Source organism: Vipera ursinii, assembly GCF_947247035.1.
Source record: "Vipera ursinii genome assembly, chromosome: Z".
Lineage (NCBI taxonomy): Eukaryota > Metazoa > Chordata > Lepidosauria > Squamata > Viperidae > Vipera > Vipera ursinii.
This window is the reverse complement of record NC_139517.1, coordinates 28,816,363-28,841,574: the sequence shown is the minus strand read 5'-3', so window position 1 is coordinate 28,841,574 and position 25,212 is coordinate 28,816,363.

Here is a 25,212-nt window from a genome sequence, read left to right as displayed (position 1 = left end):
TGTCTGGTGTTTGAAATCATATAGCCTCTTGCGAGAAGAGGAGGTTGTTCAAAACTGGTTTCAATATACTCAGTTACGGGCCAGGTGGAAAGAAGACCAGAAAAATGGTTTTACAATGACTGATGAAAATTTGATAAAGCAAATTAGAAATCAGGGACCAGCACATATTAAACGGATATATCTTGCATTGATAGAGATTGATTCAGAAACAGAACTTGTTAAGGATTGTATGATAAAATGGGCCCAAAACATCCAGGAAGTTATCACAATGGACACGTGGGAAAAGATTTGGGTGAGAAATGTAAAATTTACACAAGCTCAAAATCTAAGAGAGAATTTTTACAAAATGTTTTACAGATGGCATTTAGATCCTAAAAAGCTTGCAAGTATGTATCCGAATTATCAGCCTAAATGTTGGAGGTGCGGTGATGAAGACGCAACATATTTTCACATATGGTGGACTTGTAAAAAGGTTAAGGCTTTTTGGATAAAAGTCTGGTGGAACATGCAGAAGATTTTTAAACAGAGGATAAAGTTTTGTCCGCAACTTTTTTTGTTGGGAATAATTACAGATGTTACAGTTGTGGACACCAAGTTGATGTTGAATTTAATTACGGCAGCAAGATTTTTGATAGGTCAGTATTGGAAGAAAGAGGAACTGCCGACCATAGAAGAGTGGACTTTAAAGGTTTCCGACCTGGCAGAGATGGCGAAGATTTCGGCCTATTTGAAAGATCACTCGCAAGAACGCTATATTATGGAATGGAGAAAATGGATTGAGTTTATCCAGAACAAGTATAGGGTTAAGAAGTTTCATGTAGCATTTGAGAGGAAGGGAGAGAAAAGACGCTTACCAAAGCACAGACCACATTCAGAAAGGAGAAACACAAAGCAGCTCTCAGGAAGCTGCTTAAGAGGGTCAATTCCTGCATCCTTCTCAGAATGCTGGTGCCATCCAAAGAAGGGAGAAAAATTGTTATTGTCCAGTTTGATGCTTTCTTGAAGGAAGGGAAAGTATTTTCAGTATGTAAATCCAAAATGAAGTTCCGTGGATCTAGCAACACTGGGATGCAAGTTCATTTCTTCATCCACAGATTAAACCTCTTCAGCAAAAAACAGTCTGATCTCCAGAGCCTTGGTGGAGCAGTGGGCTAATGCCTCCTTAAGTAACACCAGCTGCCTGCAATTAGTGCAGGTTCGCATCCCACCAGGCTCAAGGTTGACTCAGCCTTCCATCCTTCAGAGGTAGGTAAAATGAGGACCCAGATTGTTGGGGGCAATTAAGCTGACTTTGTAATAATGCCGCTTGGGGTGTGTGTGTGAAAGCCCTAATAAGCAGGCATATACATTGAATGAAGGCTACTGCTAAGCTTGTAAGCCGCCCTGAGTCTTCGGAGAAGGGCGGGATATAAATGGAATTAAAAAAAAAAAATTCTGGGACATCAGCATTCATTTAACGGATAGACGGTGCTGAGGCTGGTGCTTAATTACGTTCAATGTTCCCTCCGCTTTGGTGACTTAGTCTGCCCTCTCTGCTCATCTGGGGTGTATTTATGACTTCTCCCGTCAGCCACTCCTCTTCTCTACGAGAAAAAGACAGAGAGAAGCTAAAGAGTTTCCCTGTGCTGGAAAAGGAAAACCAGCCAGCCAAGCCGAATCCTCGGTGCTGTTTCTCAGCCTTTGCAAGTGTTTGGCTGGCTAGCTAGCTTCTCACTTTCCACAGAAGCTCTTCACTTACTGTCTGTCTCTTTCTCATATGTACTCGGGAAAAAAATGAATTGCTATGTGGGGTGTTATGTATTCAGGTGAAGAGAACACATACACACTTACATAGCAGTCACCACCAGGGGGCGTTGAACTGTAACTGTTTTGGCGGGAACCCAGTTTTGGCGGGAAACAGAGGTTCAAACCTATTGGCTGGCTGCTCACCTGGCCAGGTATAAAAGGAGGGCAGGTAACCCCTATTCCCCAGTACAGTTACTTCCACCAAATAAAGATCTACCATGCTGTACTCATCGTCTCGGAGTCCTTCCTGCTCTCCAGAACCCACTACACAACAGTGGTGACGAAGGTGGGATCCTGCTTCACCTTAAGAGCTGAAAGTCACTAGGGGACGGCATCGCTTGCTGGAGAAAAGAGGCATCTTTCCCCCCCTCGACGACTGGCTAGTCACCACGCTAGCAGCCGCATCGGTGGAGCAGGATTCATGGAAGCCGTACGCAGAGATGGCACGGATCGGCCAGCCCTGAGAATTCAACATCCGTCACCCCAAACGGTGGGACTCACACCTGGGACAGGTCAAAAATTACCTCCAGGTGAACCAGATCACCGAAGACGGCCTGAAAGCGGTGGCCCTGTTTTGCATAAGTGGGCCTGCCATTTACAATTTGGCCATAGGCCTGTGCTCGCCGACATCGATTGAGACCATTTCATACCGAGACCTCACCGAGAAGCTGAACGGGAATTTCAAGCCACGGATGTCCGAGCTGGCCTGGCAGTTCCAGTTCGTCCAGAGGGGTCAACTGCTGGGCGAATCGGCGTCGGAGTTCATCTCGGCCTTGTGGCAGGCCGCCCACTTCTGTAAGTTCTCCAATCTGGATGAGAGGTTGCGCAACCGGCTCGTGTTCAGCCTACGCAACAAGCACCTGCAACAGAGGTTGTTCGCAAGGCCCAACTTAACCCTCCAAGATGCTCAGGACGAGATCTTGGCCAATGAGGCGGCCAGCGGTGCAGGGCAAGTGGTCCAGACCCCCTGACCCAGCAGCCCAGGAGGATCCATTCACCTTGAAGATGCTGCGTACGGTGGGAGCAGAGAAGCAGAGGAGACCGGCATCGATCAGGTTTGGAGGAGGCCAGAACAATGGGAGCGACAATGAGGAAGCTGGGAGAACCAGCAGAAAACAGTTTCCTTCCCGAAATGCGCAGGCTGAGGTGGAGACCACGCACAGACAAACTGCAAGTTCAAGTCAGCCACATGTCGGGCCTGCAGAAAATCAGGCCACATTGCAGCGGTCTGCTGTAGCCGTTTCCAAAAGGGCCTCCACGAGCTACGGCTGGAGGATGTGTCATGGAAAGGTACCGGGCCCCAGAAACCGACCAGCATAGGGTTTTTTGAAAGCTGGAGAGCCATCTGCCAAACCGGGACCTGATGGCCACTTAAACCCAAAATTAAATTGAACGCCCATTTACAGGGCATTCCCGGTAAAATGGAGCTTGACTCCGGCTCTGCAGTCTCAGTCATCTCGTATGAGACTTTTAAACTTATTTGCAGCCGGAGCAAGCAGTGGGTCAAATTGAGGCCCTCAAACATTATCCTCACTGATTTCCAAAACGACCCAGTAAAAATCAAGGGGGAGGCCACCCTTTCAGTGCAGTTTAAGAAGTTCCAAGGGCACTTGGATATTATTGTAGTTGAGGGCTGGAGAACTAGTCTAGTCGGACTAGACTGGTTTGAGGCACTAGGCATAGGGACCTCAGGCATCTATAGGACCCAGGGAAGCAGCATCGAGTCCGTCTGCAAAGAATTTGCAGACGTATTCGATAACAAGCTAGGCAGGTACACCGGGCCCCCCATCTCTTTTAAACTAAACCCCAGCATCCTCCCCATTAGGATTAAACTCTGGAGAGCCCACTTCATGCTTAAACACATTATAGAAGGGCAGTTAGACAAATTAGTTGAACAGGGAGTCCTACAGCCAGGAGAATGGGGAGAATGGGAGACCCCCATAGTCACCCCTCTCAAAGCTAACGGGGAGGTCAGGATCTGCGCCAACTATAAATGTACATTAAATCGGGCCCTTAACCAGCACGTTTACCCAGTCCCAACAGTCAGCCACGTTCTCACTTCCCTCCAAGGTGGCACCATCTTTGCTAAGCTAGATCTCACGCAGGCATACCAGCAGCTGCCAGTTACCAGGGAGATGGCAGAAGCGCAAACAATTGTAACACACAAGGGAGACTTCAAGGTGAACTGCCTGCAATTTGGTGTCAGTGTAGCACCAGGCATCTTCCAGGAGGTAATGAAGGCATTCATCTTAAGGGCATTCAAGGGGTATGCCATTATTTTGATGATGTCCTCATTGCAGGGGACACAGAAGAGGTACTGGCTGAAAGACAGGGCAGTTTTAAGCAGGTTATGTGCTGCAGGTCTCAAATTAAAAAGGGACAAATGCAGCATTGGGGTGGCATCCACTGAGTTTTTGGGGTTTAAAATAGATGCCAGTGGGATCAACCCTGCAGAATCCAAAGTGAGGGCAATTAAGATGGCCCCCACTCCCAAGAACAAGGCTGAACTGCAAGCCTTCCTTGGGCTGCACACCATGCACAGCAATGGGGAAGAGCCCGGCGGAACTCCATTGGGGCAGACGCCTCATCACCAAATTGGACAGACTGCACCCCGACAGAGTGGCTTCGGAGACTGAGCAACCCAAACCCCGTAGGGAGTTACACCCTGGTGACTTAGTCTGGGCCAGGAACTATGCGTCAGGACATTTGTGGATTCTGGGGGTGGTGGTTGACAAAACCGGGCCCTTAGCCTACGTAGTTGGGGTGGAGGGGGGGTCGTCAGGTCAGACGGCACATAGACCAGGTCAGGAAACGGGTTCCTGAATGGTCACAGAGCGACCACCCGGAAGACTAGCCATCATCAAGCTCAAATCATCACCACCAACCCCACTGACAAACAATAGAACCCGAGCCCAAGGAGGACATCACTGACCCAGTACTGTTGCCAGTAAGCTCTGTTCGACCGGGACAACAACATGACCAGGACTGCAGCGACAACCCTGCCACAGGGTCAGACTCTGGGGTGGGTCAACCGGAAACGGTAAACCAGGACTCAAACACTGACTCTGCCGTCCAAGACATGGGGGAAGTTCCCCTAAGATGTTCATCCCGGGTTCATTGGCCACCTGCGTACCTGTCGGACTATGTGTGTCAATAGGGACCATTTGTTTGAGGGGATTGTTTTGTCTTTTAAGGGGTGTTATGTATCCAGGTGAACTGGCGGGAACCCAGTTTTGGCAGGAAACAGACGTTCAAACCTATTGGCCAGCTGCTCACCTGGCCAGGTATAAAAGGAGGGCAGGTAACCCCTATTCCCCAGTACAGTCACTTCCACCAAATAAAGATCTGCCATGCTGTACTCATCGTCTCGGAGTTCTTCCTGCTCTCCAGAACCCACTACACAACATGGGGTTTCTGGTTTAGAGTTAGAGGCAGAGATTTGTACCTGTTGATATGTGAAATATGATGGAGGTGTGCTTCAGCAGAATATCTATGGAGATTAGCAATCATCCTGGTCATGATTAGTGCTTTTTCTCAAAACAATTGGACTTTCTTAGTTTCTTTCTTTGAAAACATTTCGCTTCCCATCCAACAAGCTTCTTCAGTTCCAGAAAATGAAGAAACTTCTTGGATGAGAAGTGAAATGTTTTCAAAGAAAAAAAAACCAAGAAAGTTCAGTTGCCTTTTAGAAAACACACTTTTGGGGTTTACTTCACCCTTTCCAAATTCCAGAAACCATTGGATTACAAAGCCTATCACTCCAGGCACCACAGCCAGGATACAGCAACGATAGATATAGTCCAATGAAGGCTCAAGTTCAGAAAAGACAGTATTAAATACAGCGTAACCATAGTATAATGAAGCATTTAACTGAGCCTCTTCAGTAATTCGTGTCCTGACAGTCACTCAAATATGTGAACTATTGCCATCCACTCTACAAAACCACTCAGAAGCTGCAGTCAGTGCCAAATGCATCAATGAAGGGAAATATGGGCATGCCATAACATGCTTCCATATTGTCAGCTTCATTGGTTAGCATCTATCTTCTGGATACAATTCAGGATCCCAGTTATCATCTACAAAGTTCTTCATGGTGTGGGATCTGCCTGTCTGATGGACAGCTGCCTTCTATCATTTCCACCCATCCTGTACAGTTGGACAGAACCGCCATGCTTTGCACCCCATTAATTAAACGAAGTCATCTGAAGGACTACAGGAAGAGGATCTTCTCTTGTGCAGTGCCTTCCCTCTGGAACAGCATCCACACAGTCCCTAAACTGACCTTGTTTTAAATGTGGTCTTGGACTAGAACAGGTGTCAGCAACCTGAAACAGTGAAAGAGCCACTCGGAACCGGTTCCCTCACAAAAGGAAAACTGGGAGCCGCAAAAAATGTGTGCGCATGTGCATACATGCACACATGCGCAGAACAGGGTTTGACTGAAGAGTGGAGCCAAGGCGAGATATGCACCTACCCTGCATATTTGAGCAGATTGGTTGAACTTTTTTTGTCCCACTTTTTTTGGGGGGGGGACTGCACATGGCAGAGGACCGGGAGCCGCAGGAGATGGCTGAAAGAGCCGCATGCGGCTCCAGAGCCGCGGGTTGCAGACCTGTGGACTAGAAGAAGGTAAACACGATCTGACTGACAGCCACCCTTAGCATTCCGGGAATTGTGTCATAAGAAAGGAGGAAATGCGGGCGCACCGCGCTCAAAGACTTCTTACCGCGGCTTCCAAAAACGTTCAGGAGTTTCACAAAAAACAGACCCATCACGAGCTTCGCAGCTTCGTCGGCAAACGCCTTTGCCCCCCGCCCCGCTTTATAGACTCCGCAGGTGGCGCGTCAGAAGCGAAGTCCTCCCCCGTCGAGCTCCTCCCTCTGGCTGGAAAACTCTCTCGGGGGGGGGACAGGGGGGACTCCGCGGAGCCCTCGAGTGACGTCAGAATGCGTGGTGGAAACGGGATAGAAGTCGGGCAGGAGGACCTGGGGACAATACAGGGCTGGGACCGTAGGCCACATTTTCTTACTCCGAGGAACTCCGGAGGAGCGCTGTGGGAAAGGGGGAGCGGGAGCGGGAGGGAGGCAAGCGGGTGCTTGGCGCTTGGTGCTGGTTTGGCTTGGGAGCAGAACTGATGGTCTTTGAAAAGGTTCAGGAAGGGCCGCTTTAGGGATGCTGGAGCAGCTTTTGAGGCTAGTTTTAGAGTGGACAGCTGCCACTGGAGATGGTCCCATCTTCTCCACGACCACATGAGTTTCCTCTTACTTCACCCCACAATCCATGTCTGCCTCACTGACTTGTCAACTGAGTTGGGTTATTTACCCAGATTTATTAGACTTCTGGAAGACCAGTAGCCCACCTTCAGAAACGGCCTATGTGGCAGTTATCAATAATCTGGAGCATCTTTCTTCCAGCAACCTATCACTGAATCATTTTAGAAGATGAATAAAGTTATGGTCCCACAGTCTACAATATGTCACAGGTGATGGTTCCCCATTGGCTGGTAACTTGCGACGAGTGGGGAAAACAAAGCCACAGGAATCTAGTAGTTGCTTTCCTAATTTTCCCCACAGTAAATTGATACGGATAGGGTCACTTGTAAGTCTAGTTACTGGTGCAAATGGTTCTTGGCTATCAGGGAAGTGCACATATGCTTGCATATCTTTCTTCTGACTCAAAAACCAGAGAAAGAGACATTAACATGTCAGTGTGAAAGAGTCTAATCATCAGGGTAGTTAGCTTATGGTTCAGTGCTTTGCAGTCTGGATCCAGGCAATGGATAAAGCATGGTTAAATAAGCTATAGGTCAGGCTGCTGAGTCTGCCCATTTGGGAACTTAAATGCTTGGGACTCCAGCCAAGGATTTGTGAAATGTCTCTGACCAAAAAATTAGCAAGAAGGTTTCCGAAAATCCAAGAATCTTTTCCTACCTTGATTTATTATTTCTTCCCCTGCAATTGTTTTCTCTTAAAGCAGAAGCAGTTTGGCCTGGAAGGGGCAGGAAAGCGGGAAGATCTAACGCTTCCTCCCAGTATTGTAGTGGGAAGTATATTGGCCCTTTCCTAATGTTTTATGACTACCTTCACATGCCTAATACCGGTAGCATGTGCTACTTTGAGGAGGGCTATTGAAAGTGGGGGAGTGATCTAAATAATCTGAAAACCAGCATTCCATTCCCTGTAATCCAATGGAGATATCTAATTGCAGATGCCCCTAGATAGACTATTTTGTTTAACCACAGTCTCTCAAAGGGCTATGTTCACACAATCCACATTTATTGGCCAATTGCAAGATATAAAGATCTTGTCCTTGTAAGAAACATAACTTTATTTTCCAAAACTTAAATTGCGGTTTTTAAAACCTAAAAAGACCAAGTCATTTTGATTTGACTGCCTTAGACTTGGTTATTTCTAATTATTATTATTATTATTATTATTATTATTATTATTATTATTATTATTATTATTATTATTATTATTATTATTATTATTATTATTGAATATTATTATTATTATTATTATATTATTTTTCTTGTAAATGTCTGATTTTTGAAGACTGAGAGGGATTAGCTTATAAATACTATTCAATGGATATTCATGGCTGAAATTCTGAATTTGAAGCTCGTTGCTTCTTTGTTCCTGGTGCTGCTGTAATATAATTTTCAGCAAAAAGTTTTTTGTTGCCTGATCAAGTGCTTTGCAGTAAGGTAATGGGTACTTAAAGATAGCATGGATATATTTTTTAGGAAATTGAACATATTATTGAAAGTAACATATCTTGGGATGGAAGGTTAAGCCCCATGATCCCACTTAAATCATCCTATCATTTCAGCCTGTTACTTAGAATCTGAGCTTTTAAAATTAAGCAATGGTATGTCCTGTCTGATTCACATCTCTGAAGGGGGTTAATGCCATTTGTAGGATGCAAAATGTTTATTTTTGGAGTTGAAATAGGTCCCTTTGCTACCTGAAAAATTAAATTTCTTAAAATGAAAAAAGGGACACCTGGATTTGAAACAGGGACATCTTGATCTGCAGTCAAATGCTCTACCACTGAGCTATATCCCCATCTGTTTAGCTTGTTTGTTGCTGGCATTTTTCGCCCATTTGTCTCATTGTGTTGAAATATAGCTGGAAGATGTTTCTGTGAATTATGTTAGTTTTCATGTGAGATAAGAATGTTCTTCTCTAAAAGGAGTGACTGAACAAGTGTTTCATTTGTTTTGTTTTCAAGTTACTAGTTGTTAAGAATGGTTATTCATATTTTAAGATAATAAATTACATCCTCTCCACATACAACAAGCCTTAACTGTTATAATAAAAAGCCACATTAGCTGGACATTATTTGTAATCCAAGACTTAGGAAGTCAAAAGATTGAAAGAGAGCTATTTAAAATAACACACAAAAACGTAGATGATAAAATAGCGCTTAAATGAAAGATAGTACATCCAATATATAATAGATTAAAAGCTACCTTATATCTCCTTAAAGATAGGTCATTTTCAAGGACAGGAAGTTATATGCAGGATGGTACATAGATTTGGGGGGGGAGGCAGATCTGCTTACTATGCAAGAGTCTGCAGGGGTCACATCTAGGGAATATTGCTGTCCATGCCAGGGTTAACTGATCTTTTTCTTCTCCAAAAAGATGTCAGAAGCCGTAATATGGTGGAGAGCAGACCAGTGTTTCTTAATCTTGGCAGCTTGAAGAAGTGTGGACTTCAACTCCCAGAATCCCCCAGCCAGCCATGCAGGAGAGGCTAACCCACAGTCAATAGGCTATGTACACTCCACTCCTCCAGATACTTTGGATGGTACCACTGATTTTCAGAGGTACAATGTTTGCAGTACTGTTTGATGAATAAAAGGCACATGCATATATATGCATGCACAGGCACACACATGCACAAACACACACACACACACACACACACACACACAGAATTGTTCAACCCCACCGATTGTAGTGTGTCTTTGGATATTCTCTTGGAGACCTATACACATATAAAAAACAGCCCTTGATCCCAACCATTGAAAACAATCCATTTATTATTTTTAGTTCCATCTTTTCATTAATTGGTTACAAATCTCAGATATTTGCAAATATACTATCAAAATAGAGGGTAGAAAATACTATTTACATGGTATAAATACAGCTGTTTCAAAAACTCTGTTTCATAGTTATCTATTTTTTTTGGCATCTCCAGTCATCCTTTTTCACCTCATACTCAAATGGTTTCCTGCAAAAAGAGAAAAAGAGGAACTTTAAAAAAAATAAGATTTCAACTGCCAGTAAGTAAAAATGGTCATAAGGAACAAACCTAAATAGGCCCTGCAGTTATGTGTGATCAAATACAATATGGGCAAACCTGTGCTTGCCCATAATCTCTGCTGCACTAAGACCGTCTCTGAACGTCTATTCCCAAGTGACACAATACTCACTCTCGCTTGGGCTGCATCCGTCTGCACACCAGTCCTTCTAAACAGGGGCACACCTGGTTCATGCTGAATGCAATCCCTCCTTGTGGGACACGGCACCTCTCATCTAAAAGTAGCCTTTTCCGGCAAACCATTTCGCCGTGGAGACGGGCACAGCAGAATCCTGGAGAACAGTCTTGGTTGTGATGACAGCGGGCACCTACGAGGGGCAAGCAAGGAGGCATGAATGTGGGAACGCAGCTGATCTGGGCCAAGGGGGGAGAGAAAAGGATTTTGACCCCATTGTGTGTTGGCCATATTTCGTGTACTGTAAATTCAGTGAAGTTGATTTCAGCAATGGTTTCAAACCAAAACTAGTTTAAATATTGGCACAACTTTAGCATGGATAAAATATTTTTAAACGTGAAAATTAAATAGTGTAAGAATTTGCATAGTCAAGTTAAATTTGTCATCAGAAAATGAAACAAATCTTCACACGTTTTCTCAAGCATTTTCCACTGATATTTAGCATGAATTCTAACCTCGGGAGAAAATAATAGGCAAATCACACATCCAACCTTACTTCATTAATGTTGCTTGCGGTTTGATAATATATATTTATGTTATCAAGATAAGAATGGAAATAAGAGGCCTGCTTAGCACCTGAAAGAATAAACAGACATATTTAGACCAGCCCTCTCTAACCTGATGTCTACGATTGCTGGGCATGGGAGATTAAGGAAGGCTGCATAAAAGAAAATGAAAAAGCAAAGTGTGAACAAGTAGGTAGTCCTTAAGGAGCATCTTGATTACAGTGGCATCTGCAGAATTTTATCAGATAAAGTACTTTCTGGAAGGGTGAAAAGGAAAACAGTTTGAAACCCTAATCCAAGACTGTATTGTGCACTGGGCTAAGCAATAATTTGTCTAAATATGATTTAAACATGATTGAGTTGACCCAATCTCCTAATGCCTAAATAGACAGACTATATGAGGGCTCCTTAGCCCAGGGCTTATTAGCACCACAGCAGAAGTTTACAGGCAAACTGACAGAAGAAGAAAAGCAAACTCATTTTGAAAAGCAAGCTGACCATTAAAATTTATGGGAAGGAGAACTTGGGAACTATAGTCCCAATACCTCTGGAAAGTTCCAGGTCAGAAAGGTTTAAAAAAGAGCATGGGTCTAAGAATAGCACTCTTAACATCTTACAGTAACAAGTTATTCATTTTATACCTTTTAGCCTAGGGTCTTCAGACTTCCTCTGCCACTGATGAATAGCCCACCCTTCTATGGCTTACCTTCATGACCCCGAGGTGGAGTTTGGAGGCATTTCCCAAACATACAAGTCAAATCGCTGGCACAATGGGTATCTTGGCGACAGTATTCTCCTTCTCGCTTCAGTGGCAGGCAGATCTCAAAGTGGAGGTCACAGAAGAATCCCGGTGGACAATCAATTTCAGGACTGCACACATTTGACTACGTACAAAAGAGAGGAGAAAAGGATTCAGTTACAGTGCTTTAGAATCAGCTTCATACTCATAAATGATTGGGACAAGAAATATTCACCAAAAATGTTCAGATTTAGGAAATCTATATTTGTGTCAAGACTGTGGTTTCAAACTGGTTTCAGCTCAAGTAGTTCTTAGCTCAAACTCTTAGATCAATACTGTGAAATAAAATCCAAAATTCCTTCATATGTAGCTCTCCAATTAGGCAATGCATGCTGAGATTCATGGGATTTGAAGTATAGTATACCCGAACACTAGGAATCACAAATTATGAAAAACCAGACCAAATTTAACATACTTTGTTGCTTAAAAGCAGTAATTGCCTGGATTCCAGCACAATAACCACAAATCATGTTTTACAAGTCATAATACCTGAGTACCTGCAATACATAAGCCACATGTACATGAATCAAGTGGTATTTCCTATAAAAACAAAGGTTGGTTCCTGAGGGGACAAAACAGTTGGATTGTAACTCTGTTGGGACTACAGAGTTATAAAACATGTGGAAGTTTTTGAGAACTACAGAAATAAACATTAGACAAAGTTGCACCAAAACAGGAACTTGAGCAGAACTCCTTCCTAGCTCGATATCTTCTTAGTGCCATGGTTCTAAGTCTTACACTAGCTGAGAAACTCTGGGAGTTAAAGTCCACACATCTGAAAATTGCTGTGATTGACAAACAGAGGATTGCATTACAATCCATACTATTCCCTCACTAGCATTACCAATAGCCCTGGTGGTTAAGCTGATGGAAGACACAACGCAATGCTTTTCAGGGCACTGATATTGTTCTGATCAGTGAGCAGGATGAGATGCAGGCTTCTACTTACCATTAGCTCTAGGCTGGATGAAGGCTCAGGGTCCTTAAGAGATGCTATTTCATTGGCACTGTGGCCAGGTAAAGAATAAATCCAGGCCCATATGTAGCTGTGTCCTGTGGGCAAGAAGCAGAGAAAAGCAAGCAAGCAAAGCTGGTTCTCCATCATTACAGCAGTCTTGGTTAAAGCAGTTAGCAAGGATGTAGATGCTCTCTAGCATGCCTGGGAAAGTTTATATAGCCTATCCTATCTCAACCCCTGCTGTTAAAGCTGCTTGCCAATCTCATGGGGTGGGGGATGGGAGGAGGAGGAGGTAATCAGGTGTAAGAAGCTTAGCATAATGATTTAAGGGTGTCACTCCAGGAGCAAATGAAACCCCAGAAATCTGGCTCCCTCTGCAGAAAGGCAATACTTTCTATCTCCACTCTGGAAATTGTTCTGCCAGCAGCATTAAATGTGGGAAAAGAGAGTCAACATCCTAAATCAAGAATAGTTTGGGGGTGGGTGGGTGAGAGAAGCAACAGACTTATAATTTACAGCTGAAATATTGGCATCTGTCTTATAATGCCATTTTTATTTGTTAATTTATATTATGCACACACACAGATTATTCTTCCTTCTTTCCAAACTATGCTGGTACTCCTAAACCCTTTTAATGAAATGGCAAACAACATCCTGGTTAGACATGCAAACTCCATGCCTTCAGGGTAAACTTTTCCACTGCTGTTCTTGCACTCCAAATTCCCATCACTTGCATTTTGTAACAACTTCTTTAATTAAGGTTCAGAGGATTTTAAAAGATGCCCATAGTTCAAATCATACTTGGCTGGTCCTGGTACAGGTGATGCCTGATCATGGATTTGAAGAAGAAAGAAATTAGTGATATATATATTGTGTGTTTTCTGACCAGGGCTTTTTTTGTCATAGAACGCTCAGAACAGAGTTCCAGCACCTTTTTTGAATGGAACCTTGTAGGGTAGGCAAGACGGGTTCTATGACGTGTGAGTTCCGGCACCTTTTTCTTTTACAAAAAAGCACTGTTTCTGACTATTGATTATGAAAGTCCAAAGTTCAGGTCAAACCTCTCTAAATGGATATCCAATTTTCTAGAGTCTGTAAACTGTTGGTTTAGTCTGGACAGAGAAAACAAATTCCTTGAGTCAGTATATTCTCAGGGGCACTTTAATCTTATTTTAAATCAGGAGTGAGAACGCTGTATATATAATTTGCAATTGGTAAATTCTGAGTTTCAAATACAGTACAGTAGAATAATACACTACAGTACATCTGTCAACTGTACATCTGGGCCAACTAAGTGAGCTGTTCAAGTTGTTTCCCAATGTCTAGGGCTCTGGCAGTTTGGCTGGGGGAGAATAGTCTTCAACTGAACCCTAGAAAGATCAAATAGCTGCAGCTGTGGTTATTAAAATCTGACATATGCATAGATTTCCAATTTTCAGTCCACATAAGGCTACACTTCTCCAGAGGAGATGCATAATTTGAGGGTCTTCTTGGCCTAATGACATGACTGGCAATATTTTTCCATGAATTTCTGCAAAATTCTATCCATTACTAGTTGGAAGAATTGCTAGGAACTAACATGGAATGTATGCTTGTTGTCTTTCTCTCAAGATATGGCTTCTTATGTATAGAACTTATCCTTGGATCTAATGCCAAGTATGACTCAAATCCCTAGATATACAGTATGGAACTTAAGAAGTTGGAATGAGAAGACCCAGTTTCAGATCTACCATTAGCCACAAACATTCCTGGCTAACTTTGAACCAGTCATTCCAGCCTAGCTTATCCTGAGGCTTATTATGAAAAATTGGAAGAGCGATTGTTATGCATGTTGCTTTGAATTCCTGGAGGAAAAGCAGAACACCATTAAAAAAAATCAAATAATCCTCTTTAAGAGAAAGAAATAACTGACTTCCAGACTATTACATTAAACTCACATGAGGCAGCTATAAGCCCAGGTACAGTATGTGGCTTCTGCCTTACCTGAGTTGACTATGATACAGCATTCTTCAGCTTATAGGGTTCACAGTGTGGAAACTGCAATGGGAAAAGTTTTGGGACTGTACAAAACTGTTGGAAATTTGCCACATATATGCTCATGAATATAGAACTATCTTCATATATGAAAAATTCCTTGTAGTTCTTGCAGTATTCCCAAATTATGGGAGCTGTCAAGTTACACAGACAAGTTATTGTTATCCCTAATCAGGCTTACTCCTTTCCTTGCCTATTCTGTGCCAGTTTAAATTATCAGGTTATGTCCTTAGCTGAGATCCATCAGTCATCATCTCCGCTCTGCTATTGGCAACGTGTCAGACACCATTTCTAGATATATTATTATTGATGGTGAGCACAATAAACAAAAGCCCTTAAAGATTATTGGATTTTTATGAAACAGGATTTCATGGGCTGTTCCGTGGAAATGCAAGTTCCATTGCTGAGGAGTGTGTGTTTTTGTATAAATGTGTGAATGTTTATCCATTTCTAAACCCCTCTCTCCACACAGCTCATCTCCTCCCAGTGATGGTTTTAGCACCTTCCTTAATGGAGTTGCAAATGGGATATTTACCTTCCTGATGTCTTTAGCATTTTCTCCCTTGGACAGTTTGGCCCAGCTGGGAAGAGGATTATGGCAGCTTTGGACAAATAAGCAAAAATAGGAGTTCTGCTTGCCTGCGACCACTCAGAGTGGATTCCTCTGGGACTTCCTGAGCATGGTTTCCACAAGATTTGTACCACAGTGAAATCCGTGTGCCTATGTCTGTGGCAAGTGCATGGACACAGACACATATATTTCTTAAACAGACAGAAAGCCAGGAGTGTCTGCTGCTTTCAAAAGTAATAAATTATGTGGTCCCACTAAAAAAAACTGATTGGCATGAAACCAATTAAACTGTATTTAAATGAACCAGACACAAAATAAGATTCGTAATGTGTGCACAGGCACATGCATCTGATTATGGTGCTCTATCTAGAAATATTATCTCTGTAGAAATGAATTCATATTACCGTAAGCAAAATGTTTCTCCTCAGGACAGTTAGGAAAACAATACAATGGAGCCTTTAATTCAATAAAACTACATAATGTTGTTTTTGTTCTGAATTACAAAACTGTCTTATGCTCATCTAACTGTTAATGGCTGGGACTGCTCATTTCACACACACCATGTTAAGAATTCAGAGGCATGACACATAATTCATAGTCATCTCAACAGTACTTTAATTAAGGCAGTTTTCCATGTGCCCATGGCTCAATGAACCATCAACTAATCATATGGGTTTTCACAATATGATAGGCTAAAAAAGTCTGTCTGAATTATAATTGGTTCTGTGTATCTGGTGAATCCAACATACAGTGTGGTTGCATATTCATGGTATACCAAATAAATTACAAGTGTTTGAAGTCACACAAGGTCCTTGTGAAGCCCCACACTCTTCCAATACTGAACCAGAAAAAAGTCCCCAAACTATGTTTAGGTGTAGCATGATATGTGAACCCATTATTGAGCAAGGGGCAAGTAAGATTTTCATGACAAAAGCTTGCACATCTTCCTGTCCATATGTTGGTAGCCCAGGACAAGGAAAAGACGTGCGTGTGGCCACATCCTATATAAAACACAAACAGGTGCCAGAAAGCCAGGTCAGAAAGTACAAATATTAGTCATAAACCATGATCTCCAAACTACAATGGTTAAGCCAAATCCAAACAAATTGTATTATGGTTTGAGGAGTTGCACGAACCAAGCATTTGTCCCTAATAATAAAGTAATAATTTTGAGATGTAGATTTTTCAATTTCTCTCTGAGATTCAGAAAAAAGGAAAGGAAACGGAAGGCCAGAATTTAGTTGAATTTGAAAAATTGGCTTGCTCTACTTGACTTTTTCATTTCTTTACTTTAACTTTCAGTTCTGCGCTGTTTATAATACTGTCAGCAATTCCTGTTTGTCAGATCTTGCTAATTTTACATTCAATCAATATATCCTGTTCAGGAACACTTTTTCTTATGATTTTTTTACAGCATATGGTGCTAGAATTACAGAGACATTAAAGATCCTTTATGAAAGAAAAAATTTGGGGAAAGGGTTTGGCTCAGTAACAGAGCCTTTCACAATAATTAAAGGTATCTGTAGTTCAAATCTGGCAATTTCCTTAAATAAGTACTTTAAACAAACCTACAATTAGTCTGAAGATGTTGCAACATTAATTACATTTTATTTAAAAAAGAAAGATGTTGACAGTTTTAGCAAAGAAGGTGGTGTGTAAACCAGTGGGTTTTTCTTTACTGTTGCCAGCATTTGTTTTATCAAATGGATGAGACCAAGATTGTACTATTCAAATTAGGCTACATGTTATTCACATTCTGACTACAGTTAACAAGATTTTAAAATTTGTTTGGAGACAAAATCTATTGAGAAAGGGAGGAATCTGTTTGCTCTATTTCCCCCTCGTTAAGCTGCTTAAAATGATTGCATCTCAGGTTTACAAATAGCAGTTTGGGAATGGATTAATTAATTGATAATGTGCCATTAAGTTGGCGTTGATTCTCAGCGACCATTTAGCTAGATTTTTCCAGGATCACTGGTGAGGGAAGAGCATTTTATTTATTCCCAAGATATCATGTATCAATATGAACTTACAGCTTGATTCCAAGGGACAAGAAGAATGTAATATTCAAAGGCCATCTTTGAAAGTTCAATTCGAATCAAGAGCTAAAAAGAAAGATAAATCAGGTTGAATTAGGACTAGTGTAACCTGCAGAACCCAGACCAAGAGGCCCTAGTTCCTAAAGATATATTTTCTTCAAGCCAACAGTGAGGGTGACAGTCTACTTCAGAGGATAGAAATGGTGGGGGGGAACTTGATACATATTAAGTTCCTTTACTTAGTTTTTTCTAGCCAATTATAAAAAATATCCCATGATCTAAAATAATCTGAACCTTCTTTCTCTTTCATTTTCAATGTCAATGTATCCATTTCTGCACACTCCAAGGTTTTTTTTAATTAACACTTCTTCCACTGGTAGGTCTTCATGTTTCTTATATTGATAAAATACAATTCTTGCTGCAGTTAATATATGTAAAATTAAATATGCACACTTTCTCATAATTACCTACAATTATGCCTAACAAAAATAATTCTGGCTTAAATTCTATATGTTTTTTTGTCATTTCCTCTAACTATGTATTTTTAATCAAAATCTTTTAGCTTTAAAGCATGTCCACCAAAAATGGTAACAATTGTCTGTTTTTTGTTTACATTTCCAACAATTATTTGATACATCTTTAAACATTTTTGCTAACAGGTGTTAACTGCCATTTATAAAACATTTTATGTAAATTTTCTTTGTATGCTACCGCTTTTGTTATTTTCAAATTTATTTCCCAAAGGCTTTGCCATTTTTCTAGTTCTATGTTATGTACAAAGTTCTTTGCCCATGTTATCATTGTTTCTTGTTCATCTTCCATCTTTAAGCTTAGCATATATTTATAAAGTTTCTTAATCGATTTTTCATCTGATGTCAGTAATATCTTATCAAATTCTTTCTGTTCTTTATAGAGCCCAGATATTTTAACATCTTTTTCATATTTTGTTTGAATTTGCAGATATGGCCACCACAATAAATCAATACCCTGTTCTTCTAATTCTTGTCTATGTTTTAATTTTCCTTCTTTATTCAAAATGTCTTTATAAGTCACAATTTTGTCATAGTTTATGAAGTTTGGGTGAACAAACACTTCCATTGTTGAAAGCCATCCAGGTATTTTCATATAGATTTTCACTTTTATTTTTTCCCATTCTCACAGAAGTGTGTTTCTTATGTAGTGTTATTGAAAGTATCTGTGAATTTTATTTTTCCTGAACCATAGAAAGGCATGCCATCCAAGTTGTAGGTCTGACTCCTAATTTGGTACAGGAACGTTTGCAACCTGGAGTGGGGTATTAAATGCTTGGGAATTTGTTGTTGTTGTTGTTAGCTGCGAAGTCGTGTCCGACCCATCGCGACCCTATGGACAACATTCCTCCAGGCCTTCCTGTCCTCTACCATCTTCTGGAGTCCATTTAAGCTCATGCCTACTGCTTCAGGGCCACCTGAGAGAGGAGAACTGAAGGAGCTGAAGGAGAGAGAGGGAGCTCAAGCAAATCATTCTGGAACGGCTTGTTTCAGCGATGGGCACATTTCCCTGGAAAGAAAATCCCACTGAAATTCAGTAGAATAGCTTAGTGAGAATGAAACTCTAGGTCCGCGGTGGCAAACCTATGGCACACATGCCACAGGTGGCATGCAGAGCCCTCTCTGTGGGCACGCGTGCCATCGCCCCAGTCCTGGGCCTTCAACTGGGTTTTATAAAATCTTTTCGCTTTAGGCCTCCACCGCCATGTGCAAAAAAAAGTTTCAATCAATCAATCAATTTCAACTTCTCGCAGGAAAAAAAAATCTCGCAAAGTTGGAATTGATTGATTGAACTTTTTAGTCACACCCAGTCTGCTGTTACCACCACAGCCACGCCCACCCAATGGGCCACCGCCACCTGGCACCCGATGATACATAAGTGGGTTTTGGGTTGCAGTTTGGGCACTCGGTCTCTAAAAGGTTCGCCATCACTGCTCTAGGTGAATACTATAAGGTCCAAGTACATGCAAATGAAAGAAATCAGAGTGCTATTAAAGTATACTTGAGATAGGTTATAATAATTATCATTATTATTCTGAGGTAGCACAAATAAAAAGACAGATTAAAAAAAATAAAGACAAACATTTTAAGAAATCAAACCCAAGAATAAAATAATTCTAGATATGATCAAGGCAATACATAAAACAAAAATGTAAAATATGAAATCAAATGAATGCGTATGTATTATTTTAGTTCAGAAGGGAAATGTGCATGCTTTTTCTGTGATATTGGATAAAGGAGTTTACTCAGGAGGCACTTTTCAAATGGATTCTCAGATGGACAAGGACTAACCTGTCTATAACTAGTGAGCCACAGGGAACACATTGAGCAACCTTTTCGCCAGCAGTGGTAAAAAGGCAGAAAAGATTGGGTGTTTTCCATTGGACCTTTTTTCAAACCAGGAAGATTGGACTGAGTGGCATCAAGAATGGTAAAAAGGAGATTGGACATTTCTGGGGTCAAGATAGCAGGTGTGAGTCTCAGGTTGTGTTCGCACAACACACTGATCAGATTTATTCCAGGCTTAGCATGTAAAATGATCCAACTAATTGTAACTTATTCAAACAATATTTATTTACTTATCATATTTCTCAGCCCATTGAATACTCTCACAATAGGTATGCAATATTAAAGTGTTCAAAGCAATATAACAGATAAAGAAATATGATAAATGTTCTGGTAGAGCAATAAAAGACATAATTTGAACAGAAAAAAATCCCATAAAAGGCCTGCTGAAACACACTAAGGGATAAATCTTTGAATCCTTATGGTTTGCACACTTTTTGTTTACAGTTTCTACTATACACTGGTATCTGAGACAGTAACAATTTGGTCGTTGCAAATATTTTCTATAAAATGGTTTGTTTGCTTAGGCAAATATTTGGTTGGAAGAACAGTTTCTATCCTTTGTTCTAACTCTTATATGTTCTAAGCAAAATACTTTACATTTCTTAAAGCCTAGATCAATAAAGCCCTGTGCCTCCTAGTTTATTGCCAGTTTTGGTCTAACTTTTGCTGCTCAGCCTGCATATTCAGAAGATGCTTGTGTGATATATGTATGTATGTATATGTATATGTGTGTGTATAAATGTATGTATAGATATATATAACCTGCATATTCAGAAGATGCATATATCTATATCTATATATCTATATCTATCTATATCTATCTATTGATATGTCTATATAAAAAGGTAAAGGCTCCCCCGCACATGCGTGCTAGTCGTTTCCGAGTCTAGGGGCCGGTGCTCATCTCCGTTTCAAAGCCGAAGAGCCAGCGCTTGTCTGAGGACATCTCCGTGGTCATGTGGCTGGCATGACTAGACGCCAAAGGCGCACGGAACGCTGTTACCTTCCCACCGTAGTGGTCCCTATTTTTCTACTTGCATTTTTACGTGCTTTCGAACTGCTAGGTTGGCAGAAGCTGGGACGAGTAACAGGCGCTCACTCTGCTACGCGGCACTCGGGATTCGACCCGCCAAACTGCCGACCTTCTGATCGACAAGCTCAGCGTCCTAACCCACTGAGCCACCACGTCCCATGTCTATATATATATATATATCTATATATCTCTATTTATATATCTCTATATCTATCTCTATCTCTCTATCTCTATAGATATAGATATAGATAGGTAGGTACGTAGGTCTTGGAGTTTTGCCTCTAGAAAGAAAGAAATTCACAGGAATATAATATGTACATTTGTACGTGCAGACATGTATATAGCTTCAGCATTGGTTCTCAATCATGTTTTCATGATAAGATGTAAATACAGTGAAAGCTGCCAATATATGAGGGCCCTGCTGGAGTCCCCTTTGCTCTTTGTCCCATGCATTCAACATACCAAAATACACAGGAGGGCCTGCAAACATCCAGGTGCCAGGCTAAATCTAGAGTTTTCTATATTTTGTTGTTGCAATGTGAACTATTTGTTTAGATTTGTGTACCCTAGACATGGCATCCCATGCCAGGAGTCCCAATAAGAGCTATAGCTAGAGTCTGGGGAGGGAGGGAGGGAGGAAGGAAGGAAGGAATCTCAGAGAGCGATGGGTGGTTGTTTACCATCCAGCAGTGATGCTGGGTGGGTAAGGAAATGAAACTTGGGGAATCCACCTAAAGGTTTCACTATTTTGTCCCACATTACAACAGTAAGGACAGCACCAGCCACATTATTCCAGTGGAGGGATTGGAAAATGTTATGCCAGCAAGTTGGGCAATGTTGTGCTTCAGGGTTTAATGGCCGTGGTCTAGGGCTACAAATGTCCTGACATTTTGCTGGCAACTGTGCATCTTCAGAGGCAACGGATTGAGCAAGGATTGACTGAGCTCCTGTCTTTATAGCTAGGTGACCTGCTTGGGTCTTTAGCTGAGCTGATTTCTGATTGGTGCAGAGTCATGAACCCTAAAATACAGATACTGGCCATGGAAGCCTACATATTATGCCAGTGTGATTTTCTGTCACTAAAAAACTGGTGAAGAAAACTTTCATATGACCAACTGGCTTATGACCTAAGATAGAAAGATTTTCATAAAGCGAAAAGGGAAGTAATTTGAGAGGAGAGTATGGAAGTGCCATATGTAGGGACAATACTCCACTTGAATGTCCCTGCTGACATGGAGAATGAATATGTAGGCATTCCTTTGTTACTCCCAAGGTTTTCTCATTATGTATCAGTCTGAAATATAGAACCAAACCTCTGGGTTTCCCAATACACTCATATACTATAAATTGCCTAATGTGCTGTTACATCAGCTATAAAAGTATTATGCAGTGCATAGTTGGTTAATTTTGTGTTATAGTGAGTTAGATTTACATGGTTAATTTCCTCTAGGGATTATCATATTGTGCTGCCATGATGTGGTCATTATGGGAACTACAATATGTTCTGTTCATGTTAATCTGTTCAGTCAATCCCTCCCATTTTGTGATGTATTTCCTCCTTGTTAATCTTGAATATTGTATCACTTCCTGGACACCATTACATGTGGTCTGCTCTCATGGTAAGACCATTACTGTCTTTGACCTTGAAATACCATCCATTTCATCATCTGCCACATCCTGTCTGCTGTAAACCTCCTGCACGCAATAAAGATCTTCGTGGATGAGAAAAGGTTCAGCTATCTGATAAAGACTGTCAGCGGTGATTATATTTACTTACACAGGCCAGGCACAGGGATCTCAGCAAGGGGATATATCACTATACAACAGTTGGAGTCAGAATACCTAAAGTTTGGCAGATTTCCACAAAGAAATAACTGTCCTTAAAAATTAGCTAAGTAGCATGCAGATGTGTTTCGTTGTATTTTTTTTTACATATTTATATATGGTAAGATGTGATTAGTCCAATGTACACAAAAAGGAACAAGCAAAATCAACTTTGAAACATGTGTGTTTTTCTTCCCATCCTCCTCTGGGGCCTAGAAGAGAATTTTGGACATCTTAACCTACATTTACAATGGAGTAAAACTAGGGCTTTTTTTCTCATAGAATGCTCAGAACGGAGTTCCGGCACCTTTTTTGGATGGAACCTTGTAGGGTAGGCAAGGTGGGTTGTATGACATGTGTCAGTTCCGGCACCTTTTTCTTTTACAAAAAAAGCACTGACTAAAACTGATCAACATTAGTGCAGCCGGGTATTTAACCATTTCTCCTTTTGTATCACGATACAAATTATAATTTGCATTAAAGTTTTCATCAGCCTCAGGTTATATATTTCTGTCACAAATTATAAATTACAAATTAGAAGACTTCGTTCATATAGAATGAGCCAAAAATGAAGAAACCACATTATAAGTTAGTGCTATATATACACATATTCTTTGAGTCCATATATGGAAGTTGAAACAATGCTTGCTAATGCTACTCTTTTAAGAGCATCTTGGGATTTGTCTGTATTTAGAGGGAACAAAGTATGCCATTGTGTTGTTTCTTTACATTTAAGTAGAGCTTCCTTCCTACTCTGCAAAGCAAGCAAGTTTCATGTAATGACGCTGCCAGCCTTGTTCTTAGAAGAAACAGATTATTTTTAAAAATAGGGCTGCTTGCCAATCGAAAAGGTAAGCTCATTATCTTATTTTCCCATATATGGAACTCTTAGACTACCGTAGGAAAGGAAGGGTTATGATATACAGGGCTGCAACTTGAAACAGTTTTTCTGAACCTTTACATGAATTTAAACAACTGTGTCTCAGAGAGGAAAAAATGTCTTTCAAATATCCTGACCTACAATCTGTGTTTAAATCAAGTCCACTGCTCATTTTTTTGTTTTGATTTCTTCCATATACAGGTAAACCTCAATTTACAACCAGTTATTTAATGACTGTTTGAAGTTGCAGTGGCACTGGAAAAAAAGTAACTTTCAACTAGTCCTCGCACTTATGACCCCCACAGCATCCTCACGGTCAGATGATCAAAATTCGGGCGCTTGGCAACTGGCATCTATTTACAGTGGCTGCAGTGTGCAGGGATCACCTGGTTGCCTCCTCCACCTTCCCAGTCAGTATCTGAGAAACAAAATCAGTGGTGGAAACTGGATGATTCACATAACAACTGCAGTGATTCTTTTAACAACCGTGGCAATAAAGGTTGTAAAAATGGGCGCAATTCACTTAATAACCTCTTTGTTTAGCAATGGAAATGCTGGTCACAATTATGGTTGTAAGACAAGTACTGGGTAAAAAAAATCCCGTGTAAGAAAAGAAAAATCCCCTTTGTTAACATAAAATGAAATGAAAGAGTACTTCATGATCTGTGCCAAAACTTAATTATTATTTTTTTCATTCCAAACTGCTCTCTCTTCTTTGTTATATTGCTTGGAGGTCAGGGGGAATGCAGTTGTAGTAGTAGTATCAACAACCGTTTCTTCAGTTTATTGAAGAACAGAACTACAACACCATACAGTTCTGGGAAAGCTGACAAAATGGAGCTGGGAGTGGTGGGCTTTTGTATCTCCTTTGGGCTTTGTATTTGAGGTTTTTCCTGTTTCTGTGTCATGAACTTTGACCTGAGGTTCAGTGTGCCCTTTTGGAATTGTAATGGTGCTGGGTTAATCATATTATATCCTAAAGATCATGTCCTGCTTCTCTGGGGCTGTGGCTAATGGCTATGTCCTGTGTTGGATTTTTGGATGAGGGGTTGCTGTTTCCGCAGGTAGTATTACTCTTGAATAGGGCCTCAATCTTTCTGAATGGGATGATCAAATCTGCATTTCTACAGAGCTGGCCTGCTCAGTTTTTGTTTGGGGCTATTAAGAAAACCTGGGCCTGCTTTCTGCCTTTAAGATCCTTTGGGGAAATATTCTGCCTTTTTTAGTATTCCCCAAAATATTTCCTTCTATGGGTGTGTGTGTGTGTGTGTGTGTGTGTGTGTGTGTATGTGTGTGTGCTGACTTCCTACAATGGGATACTGCAAATGGACATAAATGCAGGCCTGTTCCTAAATGCCCAAAATGCAGTCACATGAAGCTCAGAACCCGGTCTTAAGTACCTTTTCGGAGACCTGTTGTAACTCTGAATAGTTTATTCATTGTACAATGCACAGTAGTTTGGCAGAATAATCAGTTCTCTTCAAGAATGGTTACTGTCATGTTGGGAGGAAAAATGGTTGAAAAATACAATATGTTTTTGAAAAACCCATTGTATATCACAGATGTACAACTGATAATTAAATAACAAATCAGTGTTAGCAGACAACATCATTATTTATTTCTCATTATAAGACAACACAAGAATGAAAATCAACATCAAGAACAAACTTACTTTTTCTCATACTTCATACTGGTTGAATTAGTACTCTACTTACAATCAGTTGAAATGTTAGCTAACAATTTTCCCTGTTTAATCTTGGAGTCCTAAAATGAACAATACAAGTACTACAATATCACAAGTGAGAGAATAAAATGCTTTCCACTAGTAGAATATATAGATAAGCATAATTCAGTTTATTGTTGCTGAGGATGAACTGGCAAATGCAGGGCAAGAAGGCAG